This window comes from Macaca fascicularis, chromosome 7 (assembly GCF_037993035.2).
Source record: "Macaca fascicularis isolate 582-1 chromosome 7, T2T-MFA8v1.1".
NCBI classification, from domain to species: Eukaryota; Metazoa; Chordata; class Mammalia; order Primates; family Cercopithecidae; genus Macaca; species Macaca fascicularis.
The window spans coordinates 103,914,810-103,939,771 of NC_088381.1; the positions used below are offsets into that span (position 1 = coordinate 103,914,810).

General features: G+C 38.6%; 1 long non-coding RNA gene across 1 annotated transcript in view; it reads left to right on the top strand.

Annotated features, from left to right (window-relative positions):
- The window catches only part of LOC135971959 (uncharacterized), a 173,194-nt gene that overhangs the window by 99,822 nt on the left and 48,410 nt on the right, over positions 1–24,962 (top strand). The gene's annotated exons all lie outside the window — the stretch shown is intronic.

The window sequence follows — 24,962 nt, forward strand, 5'->3', positions numbered from 1 at the left end:
TTAGTTTGACATACAGTAAATGTTCAACAAATGTTACATATTAATTTTAAGGCTTAAAATTGTTAGTTTTTTTTTTTTAGTGAATTGGTACATTTAGTGAATTTGGGTGTCTAATACCACATTTTGAATATAGTTCAATTCCTCATTTTAAGAACAGTTCTTTCAGTGCCCCGTGGCCTTCAAAGCAGTTTCTCAACTACAGGGTGCGCTATCGTGAATACATGGCAGAAAGAAGCACTACGCCAATAATCTAATGTTCTAACTTACTGTGAAGTACTTAGTTCTAACACCACCCTCAGGTTTGTTATAGTAGAAGCTAATTAATAAATGTGGGTGTTTTTATTTTCCCTTTTCTCCTTTTTAACTTCCTAATGAAGTAAACAGATGGCAGACAACTGGCACCAGAGGTGAAGAGAACTGGCAGTGCAATGGTTAACTTCCTTTCCTAAAGGACATGTGGGCTTTATCCTAGTGTCCCAACTCATTACTTGTAGCGTTGATGGAGAGGCCTGAAGAAAAGGATCCCAGGGAGAGAGCAGGTGTGTCGGGCTGCTGGGGTTCTCCCTCAAAACTAACCGTAGACACAGTACAGGTGACCTGGCAACACTCAGAAGTACCAGCCTTTGAACCATGTCTAGTGGCCTGTGATGCTGGGAATCCGCATGACCTTGTGAATGCTTTGAAGGCAGGAGCATATCTTACTAGACTTGGTTTCTCTGGCATCTAAGTAACACTGGCATATAGTAGGTGCTTAATAGCTTTTTGCTCATCAGATACCTGGAAGTAAAACATACTTCTTTATAATTTTGTATTCGATTTGATTTTATTTAGATGTTGCCAGTGCTGGGAGATTATACTCTGCTACTTTATACTAAACAATTTTGTAAAGGTTTATATTTACTAAAGAAACTTTCTATTTAAAGAAATCTGTGAATATCCTTTTGTAAAAATTGTTTAATTTTTAATACTGTATGCTTTGTAAATTTCTCTCTCTGTAAACAAAGAAGCACGAATCTAAAATAAACTGTTACCAAGCAGGTATAACAGCCAGGGGCATCTGAAGTAGCCGCTTCTTCCATTTAAAATGTAGACCTGTCTTACTCCTTGCTTTCCTCTTTTGGGGCTGCCTGCCACTAAATGTTAAATGGAGACATCTGTACTGGCAATTGAAGAAAACAGACATGAAGGCACAATAGACTCTTCAGAATGAAAGTGTTCTATTTCACCATTCTCTTGTTATTTAAAGGTGTAAGGCTTAATTCCCACAGAGCCTATTCCTAAGTCAGATTTTAAGGCATCCCCTTGGGGCAGAGGTGAAAGGGGTGAGGGAGATAGGGTGAAATTTGGGGGTTTCTTTCAGAAGTTGTGCATAGGGGGCTCTCACAGCAACTGTCCCCTGGCTCTGCTCCCATTGGCTGTGGAAAGTGGGGTGGGGTTAGCCATTTCTGCAGTTGCTGTTGGGGCAAGGCAGGGACCTCTGAAAGAACCAGACACAACCTGCCTGATGTGGATCACTCTGTGTGTTCTCCAAGAGAGCACTCTGGCCCACGGCTTGACCTGCCTTTATCTTTCAACAAAAGGAGGAAAGTGAATTCCTTCTAGAGCTTGTTTAGGTCCTCCTTGGCTCCTTGGTGCTGGGCTGTGGCAGGATACAGCCACTGAAGTGTAGTGCATTTTAAAAAACTCTTTCTGGGAAATGAAAACATGATTTTGAAGTAGTCTGTAGTATTGAAATGCAGCACTCTGCTTCTTTGCGAAGCAAGACTTACTGGAGGCTCACTGGTACAGAAGGGCCCTCAAGGCAAAGAGGCTCAGAAACAGCAGGAATGGGATCTTGAGAAAGGTACCGCTCATCCTATGAAACAAATTGCTCTAATTAAAAAAAAATGTGTCACGTTAGCAAGAGGAATTCAGCTGGCAATGTGACGGTGGAAGCAAGTTGTAAAAATCCTCCATAGAAATATCTACTCTACCGACTTCATAATCTTTGCCGCTTTTTGAGGTGTGATGAAAGGGATGGGAAATTGTTGGCCGGTGGCCTCCAACACTTCTGGCCATTCGCTTCTCCCCTCACCCTCTTCTCCCAGGAAAAAGAATCTCTTGAAAAAATTTCCCTTTTATTTTCCTTTTCATCCTCCTGTCTGAGTACATGGCTTCACCAGGGAAAGATGCTTTAAGACATTAACATTTTATCAACTTAAGCCTCTTTCAGCAATTGCCCACAAATCCCTATGGAATTTTGAACACTTAAGATGAATTAAGTTGTGCATTTGTTAAAAATTCTGTGCCCTTAATAATAAAATAGGACCATCAAAGGGAAGAAATAACATTTATTAAAATATACACAGTATTTGAGATCACAAATTTCTATGTCTACCTGGAAGCACTATCCTCTACTTTCATTAATGTTTATATTCTTGCTTTTATTTGATTCTGTTTGCATGAATTAAAATGTTTTGTTTTATTTTGCCATTTGCTTTTAGAAATGCTAAAATTTTGCCAACTTTAGTTGAATCATATTGTCTATTGGTATAGGAAATTCTCATTCTATTTCATAATAGAAGAAAAACACCAAAAGCAAAACGCTATAGTGAAGCAAAATACAGTCTACATGTTTGGGGATTATAAATCTCTGTAGGTTCTTCGAAGAATTATCCAAAATTACCATAGAGACATAGTTTTTTTAAATGCCAGTGGTTCTCAAAATTTAATGTACCTGTGAATCACCAAAGGGATTTTTGTTAAAATGCAGTTCTGATTCAGTAAATCCTGGGCAGGGTCCAAGATGATACAATTGTGACAAGCTTACACATGCTGCTGATGCTTCTGGGATACAGACACACTTCGTGCAGTTAGCACCTACAGACATTTGCATTTTAGTTTGTTTGGTTTCAGCGGTATGCTTTCACCAGTTGGTGAAACTCAAAGTTTACTTAGAAGGATTTAATAAAACTTACATTTTTCATACTGACTTAGCAATGATAAGCTTCCTTTTCTTAAAGGAAGAGAAGGTGAGATTCACATACAAGTTCTCAGCTGGCCCTGGTCCCTCATGCCCCTTCTATAGTTGTCTAATGGGACTCTGGATCTTCTCCTTTTTTCTCTTAGTCATGTAGAATTGAACTTTGCATTCTAGATATCAATTAGAGATGGGCGTGTTTTTTTTTGTTATTTTTTTTTAAAGTGTACTCCTATTTTAAAATATATCCTTGACCTCTGGGGACAGGGCACAGCTAAACAACAACAACAACAACAACAACAACAACAACAGCAGCAGCAGAAACCTCTGCAGATGCAAATGACTCTGTCTGACAGCTTTGAAGAGAGCAGTGGATCTCCCAACATGGAGGTTGAGATCTGAGAACGGACAGACTGCCTGCTCAAGTGGGTCCCTGACCCCTGAGTAGCCTAACTGGGAGACATCCCCCACTAGGGGCAGACCGACACCCCCCACCTCACACGGTGGAGTACACCCCTGAGAGGAAGCTTCCAAAGCAAGAATCAGACAGGTACACTCGCTGTTCAGCAATATTCTATCTTCTGCAGCCTCTGCTGCTGATACCCAGGCAAACAGGGTCTGGAGTGGACCTCAAGCAATCTCCAACAGACCTACAGCTGAGGGTCCTGACTGGTACAAGGAAAACTAACAAACAAGGACACCCACACCAAAACCCCATGAGTACATCACCATCATAAAAGACCAGAGGCAGATAAAGCCACAAAGATGGGGAAAAAGCAGGGCAGAAAAGCTGGAAATTCAAAAAATAAGAGCACATCTCCCCCTCTAAAGGAATGCAGCTCATCGCCAGCAATGGATCAAAGCTGGACGGAGAATGACTTTGACGAGATGAGAGAAGAAGGCTTCAGTCCATCAAACTTCTCAGAACTAAAGGAGGAATTACGTACCCAGCGCAAAGAAACTAAAAATCTTGAAAAAAGAGTGGAAGAATTGATAACTAGAATAATTCATGCATAGAAGGCCATAAACGAACTGACAGAGATGAAAACCATGACACGAGAAATACGTGACAAATGCACAAGCTTCAGTAACCGACTCGATCACCTGGAAGAAAGAGTATCAGCAATTGAGGATCAAATGAATGAAATGAAGCGAGAAGAGAAATCTAAAGAAAAAAGAAGAAAAAGAGATGAACAAAGCCTGCAAGAAGTCTGGGATTATGTAAAAAGACCAAATCTACGTCTGATTGGGGTGCCTGAAAGTGAGAGGGAAAATGGAACCAAGTTGGAAAACACTCTTCAGGATATCATCCAGGAGAACTTCCCCAACCTAGTAGGGCAGGCCAACATTCAAATTCAGGAAATACAGAGAACGCCACAAAGATACTCCTTGAGAAGAGCAACTCTAAGACACATAATTGCCAGATTCACCAAAGTTGAAATGAAGGAAAAAATCTTAAGGGCAGCCAGAGAGAAAGGTCGGGTTACCCACAAAGGGAAGCCCATCAGACTAACAGCAGATCTCTCGGCAGAAACTCTACAAGCCAGAAGAGAGTGGGGGCCAATATTCAACATTCTTAAAGAAAAGAATTTTAAACCCAGAATTTCATATCCAGCCAAACTAAGTTTCATAAGTGAAGGAGAAATAAAATCCTTTACAGATAAGCAAATGCTTAGAGATTTTGTCACCACCAGGCCTGCCTTACAAGAGACCCTGAAGGAAGCACTAAACATGGAAAGGAACAACCGGTACCAGCCATTGCAAAAACATGCCAAAATGTAAAGACCATTGAGGCTAGGAAGAAACTGCATTAACTAAAGAGCAAAATAACCAGTTAATATCATAATGGCAGGATCAAGTTCACACATAACAATATTAACCATAAATGTAAATGAACTAAATGCTCCAATTAAAAGACACAGACTGGCAAACTGGATAAAGAGTCAAGACCCATCAGTTTGCTGTATTCAGGAGACCCATCTCACAGGCAGAGACATACATAGGCTCAAAATAAAGGGATGGAGGAAGATCTACCAAGCAAATGGAGAACAAAAAAAAGCAGGGGTTGCAATACTAGTCTCTGATAAAACAGACTTTAAACCATCAAAGATCAAAAGAGACAAAGAAGGCCATTACATAATGGTAAAGGGATCAATTCACCAAGAAGAGCTAACTATCCTAAATATATATGCACCCAATACAGGAGCACCCAGATTCATAAAGCAGGTCCTTAGAGACTTACAAAGAGACTTAGACTCCCATACAATAATCATGGGAGACTTCAACACCCCACTGTCAACATTAGACAGACCAATGAGACAGAAAGTTAACAAAGATATCCAGGAACTGAACTCATCTCTGCAGCAAGCAGACCTAATAGACATCTACAGACCTCTCCACTCCAAATCAACAGAATATATATTCTTCTCAGCACCACACCACACTTATTCCAAAATTGACCACATAATTGGAAGTAAAGCACTCCTCAGCAAATGTACAAGAAAAGAAATTATAACAAACTGTCTCTCAAACCACAGTGCAATCAAACTAGAATTCAGGACTAAGAAACTCAATCAAAACCGCTCAATTGCATGGAAACTGAATAACCTGCTCCTGAATGACTACTGGGTACATAACAAAATGAAGGCAGAAATAAAGATGTTCTTTGAAACCAATGAGAACAAAGATACAACATACCAGAATCTCTGAGACACATTTAAAGCAGTGTGTAGAGGGAAATTTACAGCACTAAATGCCCACAAGAGAAAGCAGGAAAGATCTAAAATTGACACTCTAACATCACAATTAAAAGAACTAGAGAAGCAAGAGCAAACACATTCAAAAGCTAGCAGAAGGCATGAAATAACTAAGATCAGAGCAGAACTGAAGGAGATAGAGACACAAAAAACTCTCCAAAAAATCATTGAATCCAGGAGTTGATTTTTTGAAAAGATCAACAAAATTGTTAGACCGCTAGCAAGACTAATAAAGAAGAAAATAGAGAAAAATCAAATAGACACAATAAAAAATGATAAAGGGGATATCACCACCAAACCCACAGAAATACAAACTACCATCAGAGAATACTATAAACACCTCTATGCAAATAAACTAGAAAATCTAGAAGAAATGGATAATTTCCTGGACACTTCCACTCTCCCAAGACTCAACCAGGAAGAAGCTGAATCCCTGAATAGACCAATAGCAGACTCTGAAATTGAGGCAATAATTAATAGCCTACCAACCAAAAAAAGTCCAGGACCAGATGGATTCACAGCTGAATTCTACCAGAGGTACAAGGAGGAGCTGGTACCATTCCTTCTGAAACTATTCCAATCAAGAGAAAAAGAGGGAATCCTCCCTAACTCATTTTATGAGGCCAACATCATCCTGATACCAAAGCCTGGCAGAGACACAACAAAAAAAGAGAATTTTAGACCAATATCCCTGATGAACATTGATGCAAAAATCCTCAATAAAATACTGGCAAAGAGGATCCAGCAGCACATCAAAAAGCTTATCCACCATGGTCAAGTGGGCTTCATCCCTGGGATGCAAGGCTGGTTCAACATATGCAAATCAATAAACGTAATCCAGCATATAAACAGAACCAAAGACAAAAACCACATGATTATCTCAATAGATGCAGAAAAGGCCTTTGACAAAATTCAACAGCTCTTCAAGCTAAAAACTCTCAATAAATTCGGTATTGATGGAACGTATCTCAAAATAATAAGAGCTATTTATGACAAACCCACAGCCAATATCATACTGAATGGGCAAAAACTGTAAAAATTCCGTTTGAAAACTGGCACAAGACAGGGATGCCCTCTCTCACCACTCCTATTCAACATAGTGTTGGAAGTTCTGGCTAGGGCAATCAGGCAAGAGAAAGAAAGAAAGGGTATTCAGTTAGGAAAAGAAAAAGTCAAATTGTCCCTCTTTGCAGATGACATGATTGTATATTTAGAAAACCCCATTGTCTCAGCCCAAAATCTCCTTAAGCTGATAAGCAACTTCAGCAAAGTCTCAAGATACAAAATTAATGTGCAAAAATCACAAGCATTCTTATACACCAGTAACAGACAAACAGAGAGCCAAATCATGAATGAACTTCCATTCACAATTGCTTCAAAGAGAATAAAATACCTAGGAATCCAACTTACTAGGGATGTAAAGGACCTCTTCAAGGAGAACTACAAACCACTGCTCAGTGAAATAAAAGAGGACACAAACAAATGGAAGAACATACCATGCTCATGGATAGGAAGAATCAGTATCGTGAAAATGGCCATACTGCTCAAGGTAATTTATAGATTCAATGCCATCCCCATCAAGCTACCAATGAGTTTCTTCACAGACTTGGAAAAACTGCTTTAAAGTTCATATGGAACCAAAAAAGAGCCCGCATTGCCAAGACAATCCTGTTAAAAGAACAAAGCTGGAGGCATCACGCTACCTGACTTCAAACTATACTACAAGGCTACAGTAACCAAAACAGCATGGTACTGGTGCCAAAACAGAGATACAGACCAATGGAACAGAACAGAGTCCTCAGAAATAATAGCACACATCTCCAGCCATCTGATCTTTGACAAACCTGACAAAAACAAGAAATGGGGAAAGGATTCCCTATTTAATAAATGGTGCTTGGAAAATTGGCTAGCCATAAGCAGAAAGCTGAAACTGGATCCTTTCCTTACTCTTTATACAAAAATTAATTCAAGATGGATTAGAGACTTAAATGTTAGACCTAATACCATAAAAACCCTAGAAGAAAACCTAGGTAATAGCATTCAGGACATAGGCATGGGCAAGGACTTCACGTCTAAAACACCAAAAGCAACGGCAACAAAAGCCAAAATTGACAAATGGGATCTAATTAAACTAAAGAGCTTCTGCACAGCAAAAGAAACTACCATCAGAGTGAACAGGCAACCTACAGAATGGGAGAAAATTTTTGCAATCTACTCATCTGACAGAGGGCTAATATCCAGAACTTACAAAGAACTCAAACAGATTTATGAGAAAAAAACAAACAACCCCATCAAAAAGTGGGCAAAGGATATGAATAGACATTTCTCAAAAGAAGACTTGCATATGGCCAACAGGCACATGAAAAAATGCTCATCATCACTCGCCATCAGAGAAATGCAAGTCAAAACCACAATGAGATACCATCTCACACCAGTTAGAATGGCGATCATTAGAAAGTCAGGAAACAACAGGTGCTGGAGAGGATGTGGAGAAATAGGAACACTTTTACACTGTTGGTGGGATTGTAAACTGGTTCAGCCATTATGGAAAACAGTATGGCGATTCCTCAAGGATCTAGAACTAGAAGTACCATATGACCCAGCCATCCCATTACTGGGGATATACCAAAAGGATTATAAATCATGCTGCTATAAAGACACATGCACACGTATGTTTATTGCGGCACTATTCACAATAGCAAAGACTTGGAATCAACCCAAATGTCCATCAGTGACAGACTGGATTAAGAAAATGTGGCACATATACACCATGGAATACTATGCAGCCATAAAAAAGGATGAGTTTGTGTCCTTTGTAGGGACATGGATGCAGCTGGAAACCATCATTCTCAGCAAACTATCACAAGAACAGAAAGCCAAACACCACATGTTCTCATTCATAGGTGGGAACTGAACAATGAGATCACTTGGACTCAGGAAGGGGAACATCACACAACGGGGCCTATCATGGGGACCGGGGAGGGTGTAAGGATTGCATTGGGAGTTATACCGGATGTAAATGACGAGTTGATGGGTGCTGACGGGTTGATGGGTGCAGCATGCCAACATGGCACAAGTATACATATGTAACAAACCTGCACGTTATGCACATGTACCCTAGAACTTAAAGTATAATAATAATAATAATAATAATAATAATAATAATAATTATATATGAAAAAATAAAATAAAATAAAATATTCCCTTATCATCAAACTTTTACCAAGAGCCCTGAAGAATATTCAAGAAATCTCAGTCCTTAGAGATAAGAGCTTCTCTGTATATTTTTGGCTGATTATAACACAGAAAGAAATATTTCAGCTAAATAATGATGAAATAATCTGTTTTAAACATTAGTTGTTTAAATGTTGTCTCTCCCATTAGACTATTAATTCCCTGAGGGCAGGGTCTATGTGTTAGGTTGTTCTTGTATTGCTGTAAAGAACTACCCAACATTGGGTAATAAAGAAAAGTGGTTTAATTGGCTTACAGTTTTACAGGCTGTACAAGCGTTGTGCCGACATTGCTTGGCTTCTTGGGAGGTCTTGGAGTTTTTACTCATGATGGAAGGCAAAGTGGGAGCAAGCACTTCACATGGTGAAAATAGGAGCAAGTGACAGAAAGAGAGAAAGCAAAAGGTGATGGGGTGTGGGGAGGAGCCACACACTTTTAAATGATCAGATCTCGTGAGAACTCACTATCATGAAGACGGCACCAAGCCACGAGGGATTCATCTCCATGATCCAAGCAGCTCTCACCAGGCCCCGCCTCCAGAATCGGGGATTACAATCCAAGGTGAGATTTGGGCAGGGACAAATATCTAAACAAATCAGTCTACGTATATTTCACCTATGTACAGTTGTATAACTGTAGTTGCCAATAGAAGTTTTAGATAGAGCTGGCAAACCATAAATACTGGATAAATGGAATTCAAGTATCAAGTTGACATAAAGATTGTCACACAAAAAGATCTCTAAAAATGACAATGGCCACTCATGGGGAAGGCTAGGGTTCTTTTTCTTCTTAGGACTTGCAGTTCCTCAGACATGTGTAGGCCTGCCATTGACTCTGTGTTCTCTGTGTTGCTCTCTGAATCTTAATTTTCCCACTTTTTTTTTTTTTTTTTAGGTGGAGTGTTGCTCTGTTGCCCAGGCTGGAGTGCAGTGGAGCAATCTCGGCTCACTGTAAGCTCCGCCCCCCGGGTTCACACCATTCTCCTACCTCAGCCTCCCAAGTAGCTGGGACTACAGGTGTATGCCACCATGCCCAGCTAATTTTTTTTGTATTTTCAGTAGAGATGGGGTTTCACCATGTTAGCCAGGATAGTCTCGATCTCCTGACCTTGTGATCTGCCTCCCTCAGCCTCCCAAAGTGCTGGGATCACAGGTGTAAGCCACAGTGCCCGGCCTATTTTCCCACTTTTGAAATGGAGATGAAACATCTGTCATGAGTAAGGAATGGTAAGAGTGAGCTATAGGTGTGGCTGTTTAGTGACTCTACCAGTGTGCTTTGCTGGAAATAAAGAGACAAATGGCACATATAAAATGTCCTCGGTAGGAGCCAGCCTTCCTCTCCAACAGGCAGAGACAATGCTCAGTGTTCATTACACTGTGTTTTACTCACATTGCAGAAAGATAATTTTTTTAAAATTTTTTATTTTTTTGAGACAGAGTCTTGCTCTGTCACCCACGCTGGAGTGCAGTGGCTCGATCTTGGCTCACTGTAATCTCTGCCTCCTGGGTTCAAGCGATTCTTCTGCCTCAGCCTCTCCAGTAGCTGGGATTACAGGCATGTGCTAGCACATGTGCTAATTTTTGTTTTTAGTAGAGATGGGGTTTCATCACATTGGCCAGGTTGGTCTCAAACTCCTGACCTCAGGTGATCCACCCACCTTGGCCTCCCAAAGTGCTGGGATTACAGGTGTGAGCCACCACATCTGGCCCAAAAGATTACATTTTTTAACCTTCTTTGTAGGTGGGTAGGTCTGGAATGATATGATTTGGAAAATGAAATGTAGGTAAAAATGATATAATTTCCAGACTTGATCCTTAAACACATCTTGCATTGGCCGGGTGTAGTGGCTCATGCCTGCAATTCCAGCACTTTAGGAGGCTGAGGTGGGTGGATCACCTGAGGCCAGGAGTTTGAGACCAGCCTGGTCAACATGGTGAAATCCCTTCTGTACTAAAAATGCAAAAATTAGTGGGCATGCTGGCATGTGCCTGTAATCCCAGCTACTTGGGAGGCTGAGGCAGGAGAACTGCTTGAACCCTGGAGGTGGAGGTTGCAGTGAGCTGAGATTGCACCACCGCACTCCAGCCTGGAAGACAGAGGGAGACTCCATCTCAAAAACAAACGAACAAACACCGTCCTGCATCAACTGCTAACCTTCTCTTCCCATTTTCTGGTAACACTGGAAGCCACATGCCCCAGATGGGGTAGCCACAAGATGAAAGCTATTTAGGTCCCTGAGCTTGGAGGGTAGTCACCCAAGAGAGCCACATAACCCATATGAGACTGTGCTGTGAAAGAGGACAACAAAACAAAACAAAACAAAAAAACGACCAAAAACCTTGATATGTGAAGCCACTGAGATTTTTGTGGTTACAATGGCTAGCATTAATAATCATTAATAATTCTAATTAATATGCCTCTTGATACTTGTAAGAGATTTTCTAGTCTGGGGGAGGGAGGAGAAGCAATAGAGGGGATAAAATGAGATAGAGGGGTTGTGGTGCTTGAGAGAAGGGGTTGGGGTGCGGATACCATGTTCAGAGTCAGTCTACTTCTAGGAGAACTTCGCCTTACCGTTCAACAAGAGCTGTGTTTCTTGTCGGTCCTATTGGCATATTGTGAACACGTTCCTTTCACAGTAGTCAGTAGGTCTCCCTAGATGACTGGCTATAACACTCATCTGTATTTCAGAACTCTGTCTGGGGCTGGGTGTGGTGGCTCACATCTGTAATCCCAGCACTTTGGGAGGCTGAGGCAGGAGGATCACTTGAGCTCAGGAGTTCGGATCAGCCTGGACAACATAGTGAGACCTCATCTCTCTTTCTGTATAAAAACTTTGGCGGGTTACTGTCTAACATAAATCAGTTGAACTCCCCTCTCTCTTACTTCCTCCCTCCCTAAATACAGAAGGTTCCTGTTCTTTTGTGAATCAAAGAACATGAAGGTGGATCCCTGAATATCCAAAACAGTAGGATAGAAGGAAAACATCTCATTGGTGTCCTTGGAAAAAGGTATACAAAACTAGCTCATAAGCAAGGACAGTATGAGAAAGCATAGCCCTGTTATAAAAATAGCTAACATGGCCGGGCACAGTGGCTCAGCACTTTGGGAGGCTTTACTTGGCTTTACTTGGGTGAATCACCTGAAGTCAGGAGTTTGAGACCAACCTGGTCAACATGGTGAAACCCCGCTTCTACTAAAAATATAAAAATTAGCTGGGTGTGGTAGCATGCACATGTAGTCCCAGCTACTCAGGAGGCCAAGCAGGAGAATTGCTTGAACCTGGAAGGTGGAGGTTGCAGTGACCCAAGATTGCACCACTGCACTCCAGCCTGGGCAACAGAGCAAGACTCCCTCAAGAAAGAAAGAAAGAGAGAGAGAGAGAGAGAAAGAGAGAGAGAGAGAGAGAGAGAGAGAGAGAGAAAGAAAGCAAGCTAACATGTAATGGTGTTTATTATGTAACTGGCACTGTGCCAAAAGTTAGACACATATCATCTCATTTAATCATCACTACAGCTATATAAGTTATTTATTGTTTTATTTAATAAAAGAAGAAACATTTTATTTTTTAAATAAAAGAAGAAGTCACAGAAAGGGTAAATTGCCCTGATCCCATGGTTAGTAAATGCAAGACTCAATGATTTCTCATTGCTTTTGAGACAGATAACAAATACCTTAATATACCTTACAAAATCCCATATGATCTGGTTCTTGTCTATGAACCCATCTTACTACTGAAGCCAGACATACTGACCTTCTTTTAATTTCTCAATCATATAATGTTTTTTCCCACTCTAGTAACTCTTTCCCCCTTTTCCCCTCCTTCCTTTTTTTTTTTTTTCTTTTTCACTTGGAGAATTTTTCCTTGACTAAGTCCCGACCTGAAATTCTGTCAAGTCCTCTTTCTCCACACACTCATAGTAACTTGCACTTCGGTTCCTGGCATTATCAGAAACATTTATTTGTATTATCCTTGGACTATTGTCTGTTTCTTCTAGAATGTGATCTCTGTGAGGCAAGGACTAGGGCTTGTTAGCTCAATATCTCTATTTGGCCCATACTAAGCTCACAGTAAATGTTCAGAGAATGAATAAAATGAATGATCCTTAGGTTTTTAAATTGGTCCCTGGAATAAATATTGATGGAAGACGGGATGAGGGTGGGAAAATAGGTGAAGAATATTGCTATTTGAAAAGAACTCTGAGAACATATCACTTGCTGGTATTCTTAATAGATTCATTGTGTTGGAAAGAGACTTCTGTTTGCTTTTTAAATATTTTTCACAGTTCTGCAGTGATAGGCACTCTTGATATTTTTTGAAGACAGTATTATTCTATACAAGTGGAGGATGGTGGTGCATGCATGTAGTCCTAGCTATTTGAGAGGCTAAGAATGGAGGATTGCTTGAGCCCAGGATTTCAAGGCCAGCCTGGGCAACATAGTGATACACTGTCTCTAAAAAACAAAAGTAAACAAAACCCCCGTCAATTTAAAATAACAAACAAACAAAAACTGAGTTTTCGAGCTCCTGGTGGTCCTGAACTTATCACAAAGGATTCTTGAATTTATAAAAATATTGGCCAGGGGTGACCAGATGCGGTGGCTCACACCTGTAACCCCACCACTTTAGGAGGCCGAGGCAGGTGAATCACGAGGTCAGGAGATCGAGACCATCCTGGCTAACATGATGAAATGCTGTCTCTACTAAAAATACAAAAAATTAGCTGGTCATGGTGGTGGGTGCCTGTAGTCCCAGCTACTTGGGAGGCTGAGGCAGGAGAATGGCGTGAACCCGGGAGGCGGAGCTTGCAGTAAGCAGAGATCGGGCCACTGCACTCCAGCCTGGGCGACAGAGTGAGACTCCGCCTCAATAAGTAAGTAAGTAAGTAAATAAATAAATAAATATTGGCTGGGCGCGGTGGCTCACGCCTGTAATCCCAGCACTTTGGAAGGTCGAGGCGGGCAGATCACGAAGTCAGGAGTTCACGACCACCCTGGCCAATATAGTGAAACCCTGTTTCTACTAAAAATACAAAAAATTAGCCGGTCGTAGTGGCAGGCGCCTGTAGTACCAGCTACTCAGGAGGCTGAGGCAGACGAATCGCTTGAACCCAGGAGGCGGAGGTTGCAGTGAATAGAGAGTGCACCACTGCACTCCAGCCTGGGGGACAGTGCACAACTCTGTCTGAAAAAAAAAAAAAAATTGGCGTTTTGTGTAGATTGAGTAAATGACATGTCTTTACATATGTGTACATATCTACATTCTTCAAAAAATATATGTAGATGCTACTGTAAATAATACAATGCCAATTTATTTAATAGCATGAATAAATTTCACAGTAATTTTTCATAATTATGCTTTCCCTTTATCAGCAGATACCTTCACTCTAATTGTTTTACATATTCTTAATATGAAAACATGGTCCTCATACTTAAATGGCGAAAAGAGGACTAAATCTTCTAACTATTACAAAATGAATTTTAGAAATGTTATTAAAATAGAAGTGATCTTTAGGTATCAATGTTCTAGTTTTATATTGTATTTTTACATTCCTCATGGAAACTGGCTTCTTAAATCAAGGCCATCTCCAAAATTATGTTTGGTTCTTCTTTTTATGAGGTATCTCTTTGTTTGTTCTCTCCTTAGCTTTTTTGTGTTATAGAGAATATAACTCGTGGACCAACTACTAAAGGAAAAAAATTGATATTTAAGGGACGTTATAAATTAATTTTGACTTGTTAGAACATTAGGAAAATATTGTCATGCTACAAAAAATTTTCATTTGCTCATAATTATCAATTTGATTATATTAGTAGGAATTAAGAAAAGTGGAAAAGTATCTTTCCAATAAATCAAAGTTCTTACGGTATCTCTTCAATCCATCCTATGCATGTCTCCAAAGTAATTTTTCTAGATTTCTTATTTAACATTTTAGTTTCTGCTGAAACACCTGCAGTGACGCTAATCGCCTACAGATTAAAGCCCAAATATTTTAGCTTAGTGTGCCATGTTCTCCTCAGTTTGTTTCCAACTTGTTTTTCTGTTTTTATTTCTCAATATGTCCCTGCAAATCTGCTAGAGTGTGGAGGTTAAGCATTTGGTTGAGAGCAAGAAAAACTTGGATCAAGCCCTAGTTGTACCAGTTGCCATTAGGCATTGAGCTGAGTGCCTAACACTCAATATCACATTTAAACCCCACAGCAGCCATTGTGATCTTGACTTTGCAGGTCAAAACACCAAGACTTTAGGGAGTTAGGCAACTGGCCTGATGCCATGCCAGTTAAGTATATGGCCTGAAGAATGAGACAGGTTTTCAGTTTCTGTAAACTGGTCAATTTTTTAATTGAAGATGTGAGGCGTACATGGTAACTTTGAACATATTCGATTTAAAAAAACAAATCCAAATCTAAATGAGAGAATGTGAATACTGCCATAGAGTTTATCAAGTGGAAATTAACTTATTTCCACAGTTTTATCCTAGAATTTGTTTCGAAATGAAGCCTGACATTTAAGGAAGAAGGATGATTGGATGGGAGCAGAGTGCAGGGGGAGCCTGCAGCCAGTGGAATGCGGAGCCACCTCAGGCCCTCTGTGACTTGGCATGCCACTTGGTCTCCCTGAGCCTTATTTTACCATATTGTAGAATGTGCACCCCAAGGGTCTTCTTTCTGGCCTCACACCATCATTATCAGGATATGTAAAAGTACTAGAAAATGTATCAAACGCTGGGCAAATAAAAAGTACTACTACTATCTTCTGTTCAAGATGTGACTATTTTTCCCATAGCTGTAGAGGATGGAATCATACTAATTTCTACCATGGAATCATACTATTTTCCACCTTGGTGATAGGAATACTTTCTTAGGACATAACATTTTTTCATTTTCTCCTACATGATTGTGTACATACTTGAATTTAGTTTAATTTTCCATGGACACAACTCCATTTTGACTGCTGAGTAGATTAATAAACTGATTCAGAAAATCACTAGAAGCGTGGTTGGCTGATGAATAGGACAGAGATTAATAAGCAACTTATTTGTAAGTTTTAAAGATATAATCTGGAAAACATTAGCCAGTTGTAAAAACGTTGTCATATTTTCTCTTTACCAATACCTTACCTCACTGTTCACAAGCTCTAAGCTAAGGGAATATGTGCAGATTAATCAACATTCCCACCTGTGTAGCAAGACAATTGGTCAGTGGATGGGAGAGTCAGTACAGTTCACAGGATCTCCTTGATCTGGTTTCTCTTTTTATTTTTATTTTTATTTTTTTGAGATGGAGTCTTGCTCTGTCGCCCAGGCTGGAGTGCAGTGGCGCCACCTCGGCTCACTGCAAGCTCTGCCTCCCGGGTTCTCGCTATTCTCCTGCCTCAGCCTCCCGAGTAGCTGGGACTACAGGCGCCCGCCACCACGCCTGGCTAATTTTTTGTATTTTTAGTAGAGACGGGATTTCACTGTGTTAACCAGGATGGTCTCGATCTCCTGACCTCGTGATCCACTTGCCTTGGCCTCCCAAAGTGCTGGGATTACAGGCGTGAGCCACCGAGCCCGGCCCTTTTTTAATCTTAAGTATATGTGACAGCCTGATTGTAGCATGTGAAGTCAAAACTGTACTCATGTGGTTAAAAAAAATACAAAACTTAAGTTTCTAATTTTTTTTTTCATAAGAGGCAGTATAAGACAATATAAAAAGCACCATATCCGTAATTACCACACATTGCTTTGCTTTCATATATGGAATAGATTTTGTGAAACCAAGTAAATCATTTCCTAATGTTTAGTCCTCATGTGATATAACACATAGTAAATAGTGCCAAGTACTAAGATGTGAAATACAAGCGAAACGATTCACAGAATACAAAGCATTCATTCCAAATACTCATAAGAATAAATGAAGAGTAATAAATGAAAATAGATAATCCACCTATTTTACTTAATTCTCATACATAGCATAATTTCACGTTTAGAAAAGAAAAAAAATACAAGATATAAATACTTTCCATAAAGCTGAACCCAAGCTTTGAAGAACTTTTTCCTATAAAATTATTTACAAGCAGAAATGTTTATCCTGAATATCAAGATGAACACTTGAATGTTTGTTTCAAAGAATTAAATTATTTCAGTGCTGTCCTAAAGCTGTAGTTTCAAAATCATGGAAAGGTTTTTGAAACCAAATGCTTTTCTTCTTTTGAGGATATAGATACACACATGCGCGCGCACGCACACACACACACACACACACACACACTTAAAAGACCTGGGCTCATTTTTAAAAATGCAGAATACGTTTTCCCAACTCCATTATTCCTCTCCCTCTGGCTTCTTGAGATGAACACTTTACTAGGATAAAGGATTTCTTCTGTAAGCAAGTCTTATTTCAGATTAATTGGAACCAATTGAGAACGCAAACACCATTCACTTTCTAGCATTGATATGCTGTTGGGTTGGAACCTATCTGCTGCTGTTGCCGAAAGTACTTGGCCAAAGTGGCAGTTTGGAAAGAGATGGAGGAAAATGGACAAGGGAGCACTTCTCAGAGTGCAAATTTAGGCTCCATACAAGGAGCTTTCCCTTCCTACAGGATGAGTAGTGGAATGGCCTCTCAATTTTTACCAATATGTTTTTTAGAATTGCTGTGGATCATAAAATGCTGTATATCTCCTATTATTTCCCATTAATTTTTTTTTTCTTTTTTTGAGAGGGAGTTTCGCTTTTTGTCAGGCTGGAGTGCAATGACGTAATCTCGGCTCACTGCAACCTCTGCCTCCCAGGTTCAAGCTATTCTCCTGCCTCAGCCTCCTGAGCAACTGGGATTACAGCTGTGCACCACCAAGCCCAGCTAATTTTTGTATTTTCAGGAGAGACAGGGTTTCACCATGTTGGCCAGGCTGGGCTCGAACCCCTGGCCTCAAGTGATCCACCTGCCTCGGCCTCCCAAAATGCTGGGATCACAGGCATGAGCCACAGCCACCAGCCTATTTCCCATTTTAAATAGTAAAATTATCATTGAGTATCCTGTCCTTGTTTCTGTATTGTATGTTAAGTGCGGTGAAAGCAGAGAACTTGACTTTTTAAATTCATGGGTTATCAGACCAAGGGGAGCCCCCAGGGAAAGACTGAATATCAACTGGAAAGCCTAAATTTTAAGCTGGTTGTGGTAATTGGCTGAGACTTTGTAGGTTTTTTCTTTGATTGGAGTGTTTTAAGAGTAGAAAGAAGAATGAAATATTTTAGTGACCAGAAGGGCAGAGCAAAATCCTACCCATTCACTACACTGTTTTTCTTTCTGGACAGAAAGTTATTAAGATCACTTTCAATCTGACATTTTAATAAAAAGGCTGAAACTGGAGTTATGGTTGTAGATGAGATGGAGTAAACGTGTTTCACCCTTTCTCTCACACTGAATATAACTATAAAACCCAAATAGAATGCATGGCGGCAATTGTTGGAAGATTCTGGAAAGTAAATAGGAGCAGGTAGATTGGAACAAAACAGAATTTGAAGTATAATCCAATTCATGGTGAATCTACTATTTTCCCTCTTTGATGTACCCCAACGTGAACTCAGTGTGCCTGTTAACCTGGAAGTGAGCACTATAGTTCAGGTGGAAAGGTCTCCAAGAGAAGCCTCTGTCCTTGGTTTGAAGCCTAGGAAAGGAATCCCCTAATGCTCAAGGAGAATGTGAATATGCACTCATTCCTGTTCTGTTTTCTTCATTCTGTTATTTCCTAGCCCACTCAGGCAATTCTGAATGGTAACAGTGGAAGCAGCTATGAAAACCCCAAAATCCAAAACTTTGAGGAAGAGGACCCCTCCTCTCCATTTGGTGGAGATGTTGTTCCAAGACAGTGGGACAAACCCCTGTTGATTCCCTGCCTCTGTTCTCCCTCTGCTTTGGCCAGGACACAGGTTTAGTCATGAAAGTGTGTGACACAGAGTGTGACACAGCAGGGTAACCAGAACTCCAAGTGTTGGTCTAGTGGACCATGTAGGGGAGGCCCAGGGAATGGGAAAGTATTGGAGAGCTCTTGGGAAGGGAGGAGCTTGTGAAATCAACCCCATAAAGTTGTTTATGAGCGCCAAGCTCACCTTTAAGCTGCACCAATATAGGTCTGATCCTCATATGCATACCAAAGACTTTGAGAACTGAACTAATAGACTGTCCAGGGTTCAGACTGACCATTTGGCAGTACACACTTAGGAAAGATCCAGAAAGCATGACAGAAGCTTTGAAAATTGAACTGACTTTGGAATCACAGTCTATAGAGAGTGTACTGAAACTTGTGTCTTGTACATACTCAGTCAATTGCCTGCTAAAACCAAATATCAATATTCTTCACAGAACTTAAACAAGACCCAGAGTGACATGATATAATATTCAAAGTGTCTAGAATATAATCCAAAATTATTTAGTGTTCAAAGAACCACAAAAATCTTAACTCACATGGAAAAAGACAATATATGTTAACACCAAAAGTATACAGACATTAGAGTTATCTGACAAAGACTCTAAAGCAGTTATTTCAAAAATTTTTGAATTAATAGTCATGCTCTTGCAACAACAGTTAAAGCCTCAGCAAAGAAATTGATAATATAAACAAAAACAAAGTGGAAATTTTAGAATTAAAAAATACAATTATCAAAAAAATTAAAAGGCTTACTGGAGGGACTTAATAGCAGAATGGAGATGAAAGAAGGGTCAGTGAACTTGAAGATAGATCAATAGAAATTACTCAATCTGAAAAAGATTTTTGAACAACTGGAAAAAGAATTAATAGAGCTTCAGAGACCTGTGGAGCAATAAAAAAATCAAATTTTCTTATCGTCAAAGTCTCATAAAGAAAGGGAAAAATACAATGCTGAAAAACACTTGAAAAAATAATGCCCCAAGTCTTGCAAATTTGTTGAAAGACAAAAACTTAAGTTTATACTTATTAAGAAGTTGGGCAAATCTCATACATTATAAACTCAAAGAAATCCATGTGTAGAGACATTGTAATCAGACTGCTAAAATCTTAAAACAGCCAGATTAAGATAATGCATTACATGTATGGGAATGATGATTTGAATGACTGGATTTGTCATCAGAAAGCAAAGAGGCAGGGAGGAGGAGGGACAACATTTTTAAAGTACTGAAAGAAAAGAAGCGTCAACCTAGAATTTTGTTTCTAGCTAAAATACTCTTCAGGATTAATGGTGAAATAAAAATTTCTCAAATGAAGAAAAAGAGAGTTTATAGGCAAAAGACCTATTCTAAAAGAATTGCTAAAGGAAGCTTTTCAAACAAAAGTGAAAGGATACTGAAAGGAAAGGTAGAACATCAGGAATAAAAGAAAAGAAAAAGACATGGAAAACATCTCGGTAAACATAATAATAGAATATTCTCATCCTCTGAGTTCTTAAAAATATGTTTGGCTGTTAAAAGCAAAAATTGAAATTTGTGGGATGAGGTTCTCAATGAATGCAGTTGTAATTCAAGACAACTGTAGCGTAAGTGGACAGGCTAAAGCAATATACAAAGTGGTAGGGTTTCTATGTTCCAATTGAAGTGGTAATATATGGATTCATAAAAAAAAACTGCAGAAAATTGAATATGTATCTCAAGTGAAATGATTAAAAATACCATACAAGATAAGAATAGATACATTAAAATGAAATATTTTTAAAAGGCTTAAATTACCAAAAGAAGGCAGAAAAAACACAGGAATCCCCCCTCCCCCCAAAAAAAGGGTGACAAAAATAAATTGAAGCACGGGAATCTAAACCCAAACATGTAAATAGTTACATTAAATGTAAAAGATCTAATTGCACCAATTAAAAGACAGATATAATCAGAATACATTTAAAAATATGACCTAACTTATGTACTGTGTACAAGAAACTCACTTCAGTTTGATACATAAGAGGTTAAAAGAATGGAAAAATATGTACCATGCAAACACTACTATAAAGAAAGCTTGAGTAGCTATGTTAATGTCAAATAAAGAAGACTTTAGAGCAAAGAAAATTACTAGAAATAAAAAGGACTATTACATACTGTTAAAAGGATTAACTCAAGAAGAATACACAAATACTAGACATATATGCAATAACAGAGCTTTAAGATACATAAAGTGAAAACTAACAGGGATGAAAGTACAAGTAGACACATCTATAATTAGAAACTTCAACATTCCTCTCTCAGCAATAGATATAATGAATAGATGGGACATGAGCAAGAATATAGAAGAACTGCAGAATGGTTCAACCAACTGGATCTGTCATAAAACACTCTACCCAAGAGCAGCAGAATAGACATTCTTTTCGAGTGCATGGAACATTCACCAAGATAGACCATCTCATAGATCATAAAATAAGGCTGAGAAATTGAACATCATTGAAATAGTACAAAGTATCTTCCGAGGCTACAAGAAAATTAAACCAGAAGTAACAACAGAAAGATAATATCTCTAAATACTTGGTAATTAATCATCAAATCTTAAAATAATGGGCAAAAGAGAAAGTCTCAAAGGAATTTGAAAATAGTTTGAAGTAAATGAAAATCAAAATACAAATTGTAGGATGAAGTTAAGTGTTTAGAGGGACATTTATAGCACTAAATATGCATATTTTAGAGGGAAAAATGGTCTTAAAGAACTTAAGCTTCTACCATGATACACTTGAGAAAGAACAAATTAAACTCAAATCAATAAGAATGAAGGAAATTATAAAGACAAAAGCAGAAATCAATGAACTTGAAAACAAAAAATAGAGAAAAATCAAAGAAACTAAAAATTAGTTCTTTGAAAAGATCAATGCAATTTGTGAAGCTCTAGCAAGAAAACAGAGAGAATGCAAATGATTGATACCAGGAATGAAAGAAGGGACATTACTATCAACTCTAACATTAGAAGGAAAATAAGAAATATGCCAAATAATTCTACTCACATAAACTAGATGAAATGGATTAATCTCTGAAAAACCACAAACTCCCAAAACTCACCTGAGATGAATAGGTAGCCTCAATAGTTCTACAACTATTGAAGTAATTGAATTTGTAGTTAAAAATGTTCTGAAGGAGAAATCCGCAAGCCCTGTTGGTTTCACTGGCAGTAAGAGGATTTTGAATGTTCACAACACAAAGAAATTATGTGTTTGAGGTGATAGATATGCTAATTACCTGATTTTATCATTACATGTTGTATACATGTATTGAAATATCACTCTATCCCATAAATATGCACAATTATTACATCAACTAAAAAGGGAAAAATGTCTTTACATGAATCCCAGGTACTCTTAAAATACTTGTTTGATAGACCATAAAATGCTCAAACAGCACGATGGGCTTTAAAATAATTCAAAGGAAAATACTAAAAGAAAAGTGGTGGTGATAAAAACAGGTGAATATAACTATTTTGATAACTTTTTTTTTTTTTTTTTGAGACAGGGTCTCACTGTGTTCCCCAAGCTGGAGTGCAGTGATGGGATCATGGCTCGCTGCAGCCTTGATCAACCTGAGCTCAAGCAGTCCTCCCACCTCAGCCTCTTGAGTAGCCCTGACTACAGGCATGTGCCACCACGCCTGGCTAATTATTTGTATTTCTCGTAGAGAAGGGGGTTTTGTCCTGTTGCCCAAGTTGGTCTCTAACTGCTGGTCTCAAAGTGATCCGCCCACCTCGACCTCCTAAAGTGCTGGGATTACAGATGTGAGCTATTGTGCCTGGCCAAGAACACTTTAAAAACTATAATCATTGGAACAAACAGAACTCAAGAGATGGGATACATTTTTTACTAAACCCAAAGAAAGTAAATTGAAAAGTGATGTTGAAAAACTAATCCCAAACGTAAGACAGATAAGGGGATAAAAAATATGAAAGAAAAATTAAGAAACGTAGTATATAGCTTGAGGGACTCCAATACATGTCTAGTGAGAAGCCCAGGCATAAAGAATGGAGTGAAAGGTGGAGAGGCAATAGCTAAAGAGATAATAACTGATAAGCTTTCAAAATTGAAGAAGGACATTAGTATTCAGAATGAAAGTACACATTGAGTGCTGAGCAAAGTAAATATATGTTGAAGGGTGACAACAAGAAAAATTACCTCGTAATTAGATACAAACGTACATGAGAATTTATACCAACCAATCTCTGACACTTGCACATATTACATTAGAGTAAGTTGTGTAAATGAAATTAGAATTGTTATTTTCATTTATGTAGACTCCAAAGACCCTAGAAAAGGGCTTTGCTGATTGTAGATACACAGTATATTTGTTGAATAAATGAAAGAAAACTTAGGGAAGGAAAACGACTTCTCTCTATCTTGCTTTCCCATATCTGTGGTCATTAATCAGGGTATAACTGCCTCATGCTGACTTTTTCAAGTGTGAATGGGAAGGAGTTGGTGTCTGAACTTGGATCTTTCTAAATCATTTTTCATGGCTTTTGTACTCCTAAGGGAGGAATTTTTTTTAGGGATCTGAGGTTAGGATGCTTGCTCTGGCTTTGTTTTGAATTCAGATCATATCAGGTAAGAGTCTATATCCTAGTCTTACCTTCCTGAAATGACGGGCTTGGCTTTAGTGCAACTTTGTTTTTAACTGCCTGTGTCCATCCAGCTACTGAAGTCAAGGCACTAGGGTAGTTTGGTCTGAGGAAGATCTGAATGGAAAAACCATTTGCATTCTAAGCTTTCATCAGTGAAAAGCCATGTTGTGAAATAAAAATATGCTTTTAAGGGGACATAGTTTGTCTGCCATGACTGATTTCCTGGACCTGCCACCCTCATGCTATTTCAAGGCCTCTCCAATCCTGTCTTCTGTCTTGGGCAGCAGCAGCCCTCAGCTCCCAGTGAAAATCTTTTCCATATTCTTTTTTATGCTGCATTTTTGCTTAAAGTGCAATATTCACATAATTTAGGTGATAACATAGGCATGGTTTTCCCAATATTTCCCTCATCTTTCTTCCTGATAATGAATATTTAGACAAAATCCTAATCATCTACTTTTTAAAAATCCACTGGAATCACGATTAAAAAACTAAACTGGAGATTTCTGTGAATTTCCATCTCGCACTCCCTTCCTGTGAATTTCCCTCCTGTGGATTCCCAGGTCATTGACAGAATATTGAGCTAATCAAAAGCAAAATGTTTCAGCAGCTTTCAAACACTGATTTCAAGGGGTTGTTTGGATTTTCTCTATATTAGTATTATGAGATTTCAGGATTTCCAGTTAGATGTATGGGAAAAAATAATTTTAAATTAGTGTCTAATTAGAAACAATTAGAAACTCATTCCAATCTGTAAAATTCAGCAGGGATCATTATTCAAAAAGTCATTAAAATCAATGTGTTATTGACAAAAAGAATTTGTATCTCTCATCACTTACACAAAACTTTGGAATTTTCTTTCTTTGATCTTGACAATCAGTAGCTTTATTGTGTTAATCATAAAACATTTTCTTAATAGATTTATCTAAATTATGGGAAAATCAATAGTTACCTGAGGATGAATCTTTTTTTTTTCTCTCACTGAGGAAAAAAATATCAGAAATAGAATTGTTAGTGGCATATAGTTTACACATTTTTCTTAATAACTTGCAAATAAATGTCACATTATTTTTGTCTATGTAGAATGCTAAATACTGTGATGTCATGGAGTATTTTGTAGGCATAGCCCCTGATGAACAAGGTAATTTGTACGTTTGTGTGCGAGTTATACCCAGATATGATATTACACCCTAGTCCCTGTCTTTGTGGTTGGTAAAGTTATAGGTTCAAATTAGAAAAAGATGGTGGTTAGGAAGAGAGGTCTTTAAAGATTGCTCACTCCTGTAATGTGTGGATAAAGACTAAATATTTTAAATCATAATCCTAATTACAAGTATCATTAATGAAATGTAAGCCTCAATCAGCGATACCATATTTTATTATAGCACTGAAATAAAAAAGAAACATGGGGAAGTTGTAGCATTTCCCACTGTTAGTTTATAAATAACAATATTTAAGCATAAAATATTAAACCAACATA